The sequence below is a fragment of the Schistocerca gregaria genome, chromosome 1, assembly GCF_023897955.1.
Source record: "Schistocerca gregaria isolate iqSchGreg1 chromosome 1, iqSchGreg1.2, whole genome shotgun sequence".
In the NCBI taxonomy this organism is placed as follows: Eukaryota; Metazoa; Arthropoda; class Insecta; order Orthoptera; family Acrididae; genus Schistocerca; species Schistocerca gregaria.
Window position 1 is genome coordinate 902,509,824 of NC_064920.1, and position 12,529 is coordinate 902,522,352.

The window sequence follows — 12,529 nt, forward strand, 5'->3', positions numbered from 1 at the left end:
CAAGTCTATGGACATGCTATAGAATACCTAGAGAACAAAATCACTGAAAACGCGTTTTGTGAAAAAATGCCACTTAGAACCTTTGACATTTCCACTCTTCATATGTAGAAGTACGCGGCGAGTACAATTTACAATAGTAATTTTTTACCTTATTTATCAATGGACATGAGTCACCGTACGTGGGATCTCTCAATATACTCCCCATTGACATCAGCACGCTGCTGCCACCTTCCTGGCAACTTCACTGTTGCATCACAGAAACAGTGTTTGGGACTACTACGCACTCACTCATGGACATCTGACACCTGCCTTCATTTCTACGTTGATGCCAAACCTTTTACCCCGCAGCGCTTCCTTCGTGTTACCAAATAACACATAATTATATGGAGAGAGATCTGGTGAAAATGGTAAATGTGGCACAACAATGAACCACCGTGACGTCAACTTTTATCATCATGCCACTGCTAATGGCAATGATCTGTCCCATAAACAGGAGCTACTTGACGACACGCTGCAGTAAACGTTTATGAGTTCATTTTTTATACCCCTTCTTTCCACAAAAGACAAGCAGTCACTCATCGTCCATTATAGTCGCCTTTCATTTGGCCCACTGCTTTCTCCAGTTAACAATAAACAAGCGCTGTCCTTCACTTTATATACTATTCACAGCAGCGATCTAGCGTCTGCATGGTGTACTATGAGAGGATGTGAACTTCGTTTGAACGGTATTTGTATAGCAAGGCAACTGTAAATGATTTCCGAATGGCTCTCGTATACACATGGTGATTAAGCTGCCCCTACTACTGGATTTCATGCTACCCGCCATGCCTTCAAATACCACGCGCAAGGTTTTCACATTCTCTCGCTCACTACGAGCAAATTATTTTTCCAACAGAAGAAATAGACCTTTTCTTGTAGAAAATTCAATGTAGTTGAATTTTGCACTGAGATACAGTTTTGGTACAGGCTATAGTTTTCGAATTATTCAAGAAAAAGCTACAAAAGTGATCTTCAAATGCGTTTTTCTTCAGTAACTCGAAAACCACCGCCTCCATCGGAACCGCATCCCAGGAGAAAATTTAAGCACATAAAATTTCCTACAAAAGCATCCTGTTCATTTTTTTGTGTAGGTCTACTAGTTAGCGTAGCGTGCAGGGGTATATCAAAATCTCGCATATGGTTTTTGAAAGTTTTACGGTTTGCGTAAAACCACACTGTATGTAGATACACATGTAGATAAAAACACTACTGGCTATTAAAATTGCTACACCAAGACGAAATACCGATGATAAATGGGTATTCATTGGACAAATATATTATACAAGAACTGACATGTGATTACATTTTCACGCAACTTGGGTGTATAGATCCTGAGAAATCAGTACCCAGAACAACCACCTCTGGCCGTGGGAACGGCCTTGATACACCTGGGCATTGAGTCAAACATAGCTTGCATGGCGTGTACAGGTAAAGCTGCCTATGCAGCTTCAACACGATACCACAGTTCATCAAGAGTAGTGACTGGCGTATTGTGACGAGTCAGTTGCTCGGTCTCCATTGACCAGACGTATTCAATTGGTGAGAGATCTGGATAATGTGGTGGCAAGGGCAGCAATCGAACATTTTCTGTATCCAGAAAGGCCCGTACAGGACCTGCAACATGCGGTCGTGCGTTTTCCTGCTGAAATGTAGGGTTTCGCAGGGATCAAATGAAGGGTAGAGCCACTGGTCGTAACACATCTGAAATGTAACGCCCACAGTTCAAAGAGCCGTTAATGCGAACAAGAGGTGACCGAAACGTGTAACCAATGGCACCCCATACCATCACGCCAGGTGATACGCCAGTATGGGGATGACGAATACACGCTTCCAATGTGCGTTCACCGCGATGTCGCCAAACACGGATGCGACCGCCATGATGCTCTAAACAGAACCTGGATTCATCCGAAAAAATGACGTTTTGCCATTCGTGCACCCAGGTTCGTCGTTGAGTACACCATCGCAGGCGCTCCTGTCTGTGATGAAGCGTCAAGGGTAACTGCAGCCATGGTCTCCGAGCTGATAGTCCACGCTGCTGCAAACGTCGTCAAACTGTTCGTGCACATGGTTGTTGTCTTGCAGACGTCTTGCGGGGATCGAGACGTGGCTACACGATCCGTTACAGCCATGCGGACAAGATGCCTGTCCTCTCAACTGCTAGTGATACGAGGCCGTTGGGATCCAGCTCGTCTTTCATATTACCCTCCTGAACCCACCGATTCCATATTCTGCTAACAGTCATTGGATTTCGACAAACGCGAGCAGCAATGCCGCTATACGATAAACCGCAATCGCGATAGGCTACAATCCGACCTTTATCAAAGTCGGAAACGTGATGGTACGCATTTCTCCTCCTTACACGAGGCATCACAACAACGTTTCAACAGGTAACGCCAGTCAACTGCTGTTTGTGTATGAGAAATCGGTTGGAAACTTTCCTCATGTCAGCACGTTGTAGGTGTCGCCACCGGCGCCAACCTTGTGTGACTGCTCTGAAAAGCTAATCATTTGCATATCACAGCATCTTCTTCCTGTCGGTTAAATTTCGGGTCTGTATCACGTCATCCTCGTGGTGTAGCAATTTTAATGGCCAGCAGTGTACATTATGTAATTTTAATATTTTGGAAACAAAACCTTCTTAGGCAGCAGTACACGTAACTTTCCGGTACCTCACAGAGTTTCTTTGACGTTTCGCCCTGTCTACAAATTGCAGATGTGTCTTATAAGCTAGCGTCCCGTTATTTGTCAGGAACATTGGTGTAGTGGGAATAATCGCAGATACGTGAAGTGGAGCCTCGTCACTGGCTCGCGATGGCCCTCGCAGAGACGCGGCTACAGAAGTAGGACGCTGGAATGAGCGCGGGCCAGAAGTGCCTGCACGAGTCACGCGACGCAGCCGTTAGGCGCGCCCGCCGGCCCCACGTGGACGCCGCTGCCCCGCTATACTGCTCGCACGTGCCGCCACGCGCCGCTGCCGGCGACACCCTTAAAACGGCGGGCCGGCGGCCGGGCTGGTTGCGGCGGATAAAACCCGACCACTTTCATTTCCCTCTCTGCTGCGCTCACTCTCACGTTCGTCTCCGCCCTGCTCATCCCATTCCACCAGCCACAAGACAAACAGGTCCCGATTTCGTCTGACAAGCGAAGCACACACACACACACAGCGGGTCACTGATTTTGCTCACGTTTCGCACGGTTGTAGTACGTACTTAGATGCAACAAATGAAGCTCTCTAGTGCCACGTTCTTCTCAGGCGCTCTTGATAAATCGAGGTTCAAAGTTTTACCAACCCTGATCATACAATGTAAGCTTTCACAGCCGGTATTGTCTTCACTTAAAACTTCCGGGCTGATAGGCTGTGGTCGAAGTATAAAACTCTCCCCTGACGTTTCGTCTCAGACTGCGGGAGACATCCTCGGAGGTACAGCGGAGAACTGCGAAGAGAACTAGAAGAAGCGCTGATTATATAGGCAGCACAGTGGGCGCCACTGTCGATCACGTGGCGTCGGCTATGAGATTATCTCTGGTAACGCCAACATTCTCGATTGAAAGTAATCGATCGTCACGCTTGTGGTGCAACGCTGACATCCAAATGTTATCTAGTTTAACACCTTCGTCGTTCCTGTTAAAATTATTACGGTGCTTATCAATCTCGATAGCCTCTCTATACATGCGTGCATAATAATGCGAGGCTTTTGATATTACGCTCGTCTCGCTGAATTTTATTTCATGATCACCTTCCTGGTAAACATGTTCCGCTACGGCCGATTTATCCGTGTGACCCAGGCGGCAATTCCTCCTGTATTCAACAAGACGGGTGTTCACACTTCTCTTTGTGGTACCGATATAAACTTGTCCACAACTACGAGGAATTTTATATACCCTGGGTGTAGCCAAATGACGTTGTGCATCTTTTGCCGATCTTAAATATTCTTTTATTTTCCTGATGGGTCTGAATATAGTTTCCACCCCATACTTGCTTAAAACTTTCCCAATGCGATCTGTCACCTTACTAATGAACGGAAGAAAAACTTTGACCTTGGGCGACTGTTGCTCGTCGTTGCTCCTGATTCTCTGCCTAGAGCGAAGTCCTCGATCTGTATCCTTGCTAGAATAGCCATTCTTCGCGAAAGTTGACCGTAGATGTTCAATCTCATCTTTTACATTAACGGGTTCACAAATTTTGTACTCCCTGTCTACCAACGTTTTCATTACATCTCTTTCTTGTCTAGGGTGGTGGTCTGAATCTTTATGCACATAACGATCAGTATGTCTGGCCTTTCTATACACCTTATGGCCCAACTTTCCGTCCCGTCGTTTAATCACAGACACATCCAGGAAATTCAATTGCCCATTCCTTTCCGTCTCCATAGTAAATTGGATTTTCGGATTAATGTTGTTTAAATGTGTCAGGAAGACATCTAACTCCTCTGCTCCGTGTGTCGATACTACGAACGTGTCATCGACATAGCGATACCATGTGGCTGGCCTTTTACTGGCAGTCTTCAACGCCCGTTGTTCAAAAGTCTCCATAAATAAGGTAGCCACAGCAGGTCTAAGAGGACTGCCCATAGCCACCCCGTCAGTCTGTTCATAAAAGCTATAATTGTAGTGAAAGCAGGTTGTGGTGCGGCAGTGTCGGAATAATGCCACAATATCGGTAGGAAAAATATCCGCTATGCATAAGATAGCTTCGTTTACTGGAATCATGGTAAATAACGACACAACATCAAAACTGACGAGGATATCATCCGGGCCCACGCTCGTTTCCTTTAACTTGTCAATGAAGTGAGCTGAATTTTTAATATGACTGTCCGTCCTGCCAACATAAGGTTGCAGGTTTTACGAACCCTTTCGATAACATGCGAAACTGACAGCCGCCGAGCAGGGAAATAAGTGCAACCGGTTGTGGAAACAGAACACAAGCCTGCTTGTGCTACCTCCATGATATTTTATTCTCTTTTTCTAATCTTTCATAAAATACTCTTTTCGCTCCAGTTAATCATGTTTCCTCTGAAAGAAACTGTATTATGAATGATAATCTTTGAAGTACTCTCTTGGTGATGTATAATCAAGGCACGATAAGAAATTATCACTAAACCATCACTTATGCACTCTAAGACAAACGGAGGACGCCTCACGAAGGAGTTAAGTGAAAATGGGCTTATATTGATATACACACCAGTATCGAATTAAAAATTGTAAACCTTTGCGACCGAAGGATGAATGCAACACAGTTTCAACGCTCTAGCATCCCATTTAAACTGTTGCTTCGTGATGCTTCGTATTTTTCTATCTTTTTTTCTTATAGTTTATATCAACACATTCATGTGCATATCACAGTGGGTCATACCCGGCTATTTCTACATTTTCATCGCTATTCTGCAATTCACACCAACCATTGGATACTTCGTTCACAGAGTCACTTTCAGATTACTTCTAGCCCGTTCCACTCTCGAATAGCACTTGGGAAAAACGAACATTGATACTTTCCGTACGAGCCTCTGATTTCTTTTATTTTACTGTGATGATCGTTTGTCCCTGTGTAAGTAGTAATCAACAAAACATTTCTTCATTCAGAGAAGAAAATTGGTGACTGAAATTTTGTGAAAAGATCCCGTCGCAATAAACAATGCCTATGTCTTAATTATCGCCACGCCAGCTTGCGTTTCATATCCGTGACACTCTCTCCCCTACTTCGCGAAAATAAAAAACTGTCTGTCCCTCTTTGGACTTTTTCGATTTCCTCCGTCAGTCATGTCGGGTAGCGCCTCGCACACCATGCAGCGGTACTCTAATAGAGGACGGACAACTGTAGTTTAGGCAGTCTCTGTAATACGTCGTGCTTCTTCCATATTTTAAGTGTTCTACCAACAAAATGCAATCTTTGGTTCGCCTTCCCCTCAACATTATCTATGTGCTCGTTCCAATTTAAGTTGTTCGTAATTGAAATTCATTGCTATTTATTTGAAATGACAGCGTTGAGACATGTGCCATTTATCGCGTAACCGAAATTTAAGGTATCGTTTTAGTACCCATGTAGAACACCTTACACTTTTCCATATTTAGAGCCAATTACCACTTTTCGCACCTTGTAGATATCGTGTCTAAGCCTTTTGGCAATTGGTTTTGATCTTCTGATTACTTTATGAGGCAGTAATGACCCCATCATCTGGAAATAATTCAACACAGCTGCTCAGATCGTCTACCAAATCGTTTATATACGAGGATGAGTCAATGAATAAGTTGCAAACGCTAGAATATCGCATATTGTTTTAAATTTCTCGCCTATACCTATCTAGAAGTTGGGAGCACATGTCACGGAATGTAGTCCATACACAGTACCCTGCAGCTAACAAGATGAATTTAACCATGAACGTCCTCTGCGGACAGTGGCCTCATTCACAGAAATCGCGTTGTTCTAGTCGGGTACACATTTACCGCTGTAAGTACACTACTGGCCATTAAAATTGCTACACCAAGAAGAAATGCAGATGATAAATGGGTATTCATTAGACAAATATATTATACTAGAACTAACATTCCATTACATTTTCACGCAATTTGGGAGTATAGATCCTGATAAATCAGTACCCAAAACAGCCACCTCTGGCCGTAATAACGGCCTTCAAACGCCTGGGCATTGGGTCAAACAGAGCTTGGATAGCGTGTACAGATACAGCTGCCCGTGCAGCTTCAACACGATACCACAGTTCATCAAGAGTAGTGACGGGCGTATTGTGACGAGCCAGTTGCTCCGCCACCATTGACCAGACTTTTTCAGTTGGTGAGAGACCTGAAGAACGTACTGGCCAGGGCAGCAGTCTAACATTTTCTGTATCCAGAAAGGCCGGTACAGGACCTGCAACATGCGGTCGTGTGTTTTCCTGCTGAAATGTAGGGTTTCGCAGGGATCGAATGAAGGGTAGAGCCACGGGTCGTAACACATCTCAAATGTAACATCCACTCTTCAGAGTGCCGTGAATGCGAACAAGAGGTGACCGAGACGTGTAACCAACGACTCCCCATACCATCATGCCGGGTGATACGCCAGTATGGCGATGACGAATACACGCTTCCAATGTGCGTTCACCGCAATGTCGCCAAACAGGGATGCGACCACCATGATGCTCTAAACAGAACCTGGATTCATCCGAAAAAATGACGTTTTCCCATTCGTGCACCCAGGTTCGTCGTTGAGTACACCATCGCAGGCGCTCCTGTCTGTGATGCAGCGTCAAGGGTAACTGCAGCCATGGTCTCCGAGCTGATAGTCCATGCTGCTGCAAACGTCGTCAAACTGTTCGTGCACATGGTTGTTGTCTTGCAAACGTCTTGCAGGGATCGAGACGTGGCTACACGATCCGTTACAGCCATGCGGACAAGATGCCTGTCCTCTCAACTGCTAGTGATACGAGGAAGTTGGGATCCAGCTCGTCTTTTCATATTACCCTCCTGAACCCACCGATTCCGTATTATGCTATCAGTCATTGGATCTCGACCAACGCGAACAGCAATGTCGCGATACGATAAACCGCAATCGCGAGAGGCTACAATCCGACCTTTAACAAAGTCAGAAACGTGATGGTGCGCATTTCTCCTCCTTACACGAGGCGTCACAATAAAGTTTCACCAGGCAACGCCAGTCAACTGCTGTTTGTGTATGAGAAACCGGTTGGAAACTTTCTTCATGTCAGCACGTTGTAGGTGTTGCCACCGGCGCCAACCTTGTCGAATGATCTGAAAAGCTAATCATTAGCATATCACAGCATCCTCTTCCTGTCAGCTAAATTTCGCGTCTATAGCACCTCATTTTCGTGGTGTAGCAGTTTTAATGGACAGTAGTGTATGTACTCGACTGTAACAGCGCGATGTTTGTGAGCCATGGGACTGTCCGCAGAGGAAGTTCATAGCGAAATTCGTCTCGTACATGTTTAGAGCTGTAAGTCATGGAACGTTGTATTCCATATACAGAAAGTCAGCAATGGACAAGAAAAAGTCACAAACAAGTAGCTCCCTGGCTATCCATTAATGGCTTCCACGTCAAGAAATACACTCCTGGAAATTGAAATAAGAACACCGTGAATTCATTGTCCCAGGAGGGGAAACTTTATTAGCACATTCCTGGGGTCAGATACATCACATGATCACACTGACAGAACCACAGGCACATAGAAACAGGCAACAGAGCATGCACAATGTCGGCACTAGTACAGTGTATATCCACCTTTCGCAGCAATGCAGGCTGCTATTCTCCCATGGAGACGATCGTAGAGATGCTGGATGTAGTCCTGTGGAACGGCTTGCTATGCCATTTCCACCTGGCTCCTCAGTTGGACCAGCGTTCGTGCTGGACGTGCAGACCGCGTGAGACGACGCTTCATCCAGTCCCAAACATGCTCAATGGGCCGCTCTAGGAATGGTAGAACGATGGGTTCGATGACGGTTTGGATGTACCGTGCACAATTCAGTGTCCCCTCGACGATCACCAGAGGTGTACGGCCAGTGTAGGAGATCGCTCCCCACGCCATGATGCCGGGTGTTGGCCCTGCGTGCCTCGGTCGTATGCAGTCCTGATTGTGGCGCTCACCTGCACGGCGCCAAACACGCATACGACCATCATTGGCACCAAGGCAGAAGCGACTCTCATCGCTGAAGACGACACGTCTCCATTCGTCCCTCCATTCACGCCTGTCGCGACACCACTGGAGGCGGGCTGCACGATGTTGGGGCGTGAGCGGAAGACGGCCTAACGGTGTGCGGGACCGTAGCCCAGCTTCATGGAGACGGTTGCGAATGGTCCTCGCCGATACCCCAGAAGCAACAGTGTCCCTAATTTGCTGGGAAGTGGCGGTGCGGTCCCCTACGGCACTGCGTAGGATCCTACGGTCTTGGCGTGCATCCGTGCGTCGCTGCGGACCCGTCCCAGGTCGACGGGCACGTGCACCTTCCGCCGACCACTGGCGACAACATCGATGTACTGTGGAGACCTCACGCCCCACGTGTTGAGCAATTCGGCGGTACGTCCACCCGGCCTCCCGCATGCCCACTATACGCCCTCGCTCAAAGTCCGTCAACTGCACATACGGTTCACGTCCACGCTGTCGCGGCATGCTACCAGTGTTAAAGACTGCGATGGAGCTCCGTATGCCACGACAAACTGGCTGACACTGACGGCGGCGGTGCACAAATGCTGCGCAGCTAGCGCCATTCGACGGCCAACACCGCGGTTCCTGGTGTGTCCGCTGTGCCGTGCGTGTGATCATTGCTTGTACAGCCCTCTCGCAGTGTCCGGAGCAAGTATGGTGGGTCTGACACACCGGTGTCAATGTGTTCTTTTTTCCATTTCCAGGAGTGTATTTCGCTAGCCCCAGGACACACCGGTCACGTGGGTGACAGAAATTTAGGGAACCAAATAAACTGACTATATCCCGTGAGATCACTCGTTAGATGCGAATTCCGTCACAAGAATTCTATACTGCAGGCTTGTAACGCTTTGTCGAAGGAAGTGATTAGCCTGAGTATGTTGAAGAGTAAAATAAATTTCAGGTTGGTACACACAGTGCTGATATCTCCACTCTGTTCATTTATTGACTTACCCTCGAGGATTAGGAACAGAAGGGAGCCTATAACACTTCTTTGGGGACCTCCAAAATCACTTCTGTTTCACTCGCAGACTTCCCGTCAGTTACTACGAATTGTGACCTTTTTGACAGCAAATCGCATAACTGAGATGAAATTCCTTAGGCACACATTGTGATTGGAAGCTGCCTCTGAGGAGTGGTGTAAAAAAACCTTCTGAAATTCTGGAAATATCGCATCAACTTAAGACCTCTGTCATCACTCACTATACTTGCTTTCAATATCTTAAAATGTATCTGTGATACGAGCATCAATGTATGCATAAGTAAATAATCATTTCATAACGATCCCTTACAATACATCGCCAAGAAAGAGTAAGAATGATTATAGTTATTATTATTTTCGTTTCTTTCCAAAGAAATATAATTTCTTATAGCGATACAAGGGTGAAGAAAATTAAAATCGCGTAACTGGAATACAGTATAGGCATACTTGAAATCTGCCGTCTTAGCCGACTGCGCCTACTTCGCTGCTAGATATGTAGTGCTCTCTAGCTATATTCAACAGCCTCGTTAAACTTTGAACGTCGATTTCCCAGAAGCACTTAAGAAGCGCGGCGCTTTAGAGTTTCATCGTTATCAGAGCCTGTTCGAGAACATTTTTCTACAGAAGCGACGTGTCATTTGGTGCCGCCTCCCCCATCTCACCTCCCCCCCCCCCTCCCCCCACATCCGACCCCCTCCGTTAGACATTACTGATCATTTCTTGAGCTTCTATACATTATTGCCGTGTCAATTTACTCGTCTCATAGACACAATAATCTCCCTGTGTAGCGTTCACGCTGTTGATCCTGGTTAAAATACTGGTGACAGCACCCATTTAACTAACCCGCGCGTCGTTGAACTGGCATCAGATGCAGATGTTTGTATCATAGTGAACCACGTCAGATTTATTATAAGGACGATTCTTGCATTTCCAAATGATTTGGTGAGTGTTGGCGAAATTTTGAAGAGGTGACAGCAAGTACATCTCGATTTATGCCAAAACAAGCTAACTAGAGTCACTGGTCAACGAGTAGAAAGCAAATGGTATGGACGCCACCAGTATAGTCGGACACAATTTTGGAACACCCGATACATTCAAGTACCTGAGGTCAATATCGTTGAATAAAAGTGGGATAGGGAAGGAAATTCGACAAAGAATAATAAATGCGAACGGGCTGTGCGACAGTTTTAAGCACCAATATATGTTACACATTATATTCCAGGAAAGCAAGATACAGTTGTACATGACACTAGAGCGACAGATTATAATGTATGGTTGTGAGACAAGGCCAAGTACAAAGACAATGAAAGTGCATGTTCGTGCATTTGAGAGGAAAATCGTAAGGAAAATTTATGATCCGGTACACAAAACAGAAATTGGAAGGTGGAAATGAAGGCACAATGAAGATCTGTGTGATTAAGACAGCAGATACGGGGAAAGTGATTGTAGGTAGATGACTGCAGTGGGCAGGACTTGTACTCCGAACAGAGGGTACTCTCCGTAACAATGTATTTGTACATGAGCCAACTGGTAGACATCTAAGAGATAATCCGCAAACAAGGGGGAAAGACAGAAGTTTAGTGACCCTGGAAGAAGCAGACGCAACAGCCAGCATCTAGGACGTCCGAGACAGAAAGAAATGATTAAACGTATTTAGTCAGTTTTTGTGATGCTGCAATGCTATTCATTCATGATTCGTGGACTGGATGTGTTGAGTATTTAGTTATGTCTTATGTTTATGTATTTGTATATTTTTGCCTTCTGCATGGGCATAAATAGCCAATTTATGTGCATAAAATGATGATCATGATACGAATTATAAAATTTTTTTGTTATTATACAGGATGATCATAAACAGTCTGAAAAGTTTGTAAGGGTTTTGCAGGATAGGTTGTGTTGAGAAACAATTGTTAAGAAAAATTCGATACGTTGCGCTGTTTCCTAGTTATTTAGCGTTGAAGCTAACCAATCAGGCCGTTTGCGCGGGCAAATTCAAGTGGCCCGCCAGAGCCGGTGTCGTCAAATGCGTTCTTCGTTTCATTGGCTAAAGGCGAATAAGAGAGCGATACAACAACTGGACACTGGACGGTAGTAAGGATCGAATCGGAGCCAAGCGCCGAGTAGCCCCGCACGCCTCATCTACGCTGTGAGAACAGCTGACACTAATTGTATCTGCCAGTCCGCATGAATTAGAGCGCGCAATTTGTTAATAATTATTTCTCAGCACAACTTACCACGTGGTACCCTTACAGGTTTTCAGCTCGTTTCTGACCACCCTGTATCTATGGGACGGATCACGATTCTTGGCTAAAACTTACCCGGTCGAATATACAAGTATACAAAAACGTTCCAATAAACAGGGGTCACAAATCGGCTGTTTGCAAGGTAACTGCGGATGTTTGTTACTGGCCGCCACTGATTTCAATACGAAATATTGTCTTAGTATGTACAAATACATATGAAGTGTGAACTTTTAGAGTAAGTACCTATTTAACTGGGCTCAAATTTCAAGCATGGACTGCGTTATCTCTCGCTCCGTAGGGGAAAGAGGTACATACATAATGAGGCACAAGCACTGTTTGCTGCTGATCCTCACTTAAATCTCAACGAGCAGGTAAGGGACGCGGTGGGAAGACGTCTTGCTGCACATTCACATGCACTAGCGACCGTCCAGCTTTTGTCAACTAAGCTGTTGGAGGAATGAAAAGACCATCCACAAGAAATCCTTACGACCCTTGTGGCCAGCAAGGGTCATGTTGCAGAACTTGCACTGCTGTCCAAGGTAATCACACACCCTACTAAGAACCATATCTCGTCTTTTTTAACGTCTGGGGGATCATCATGAAGCACGATGACCCTAGTG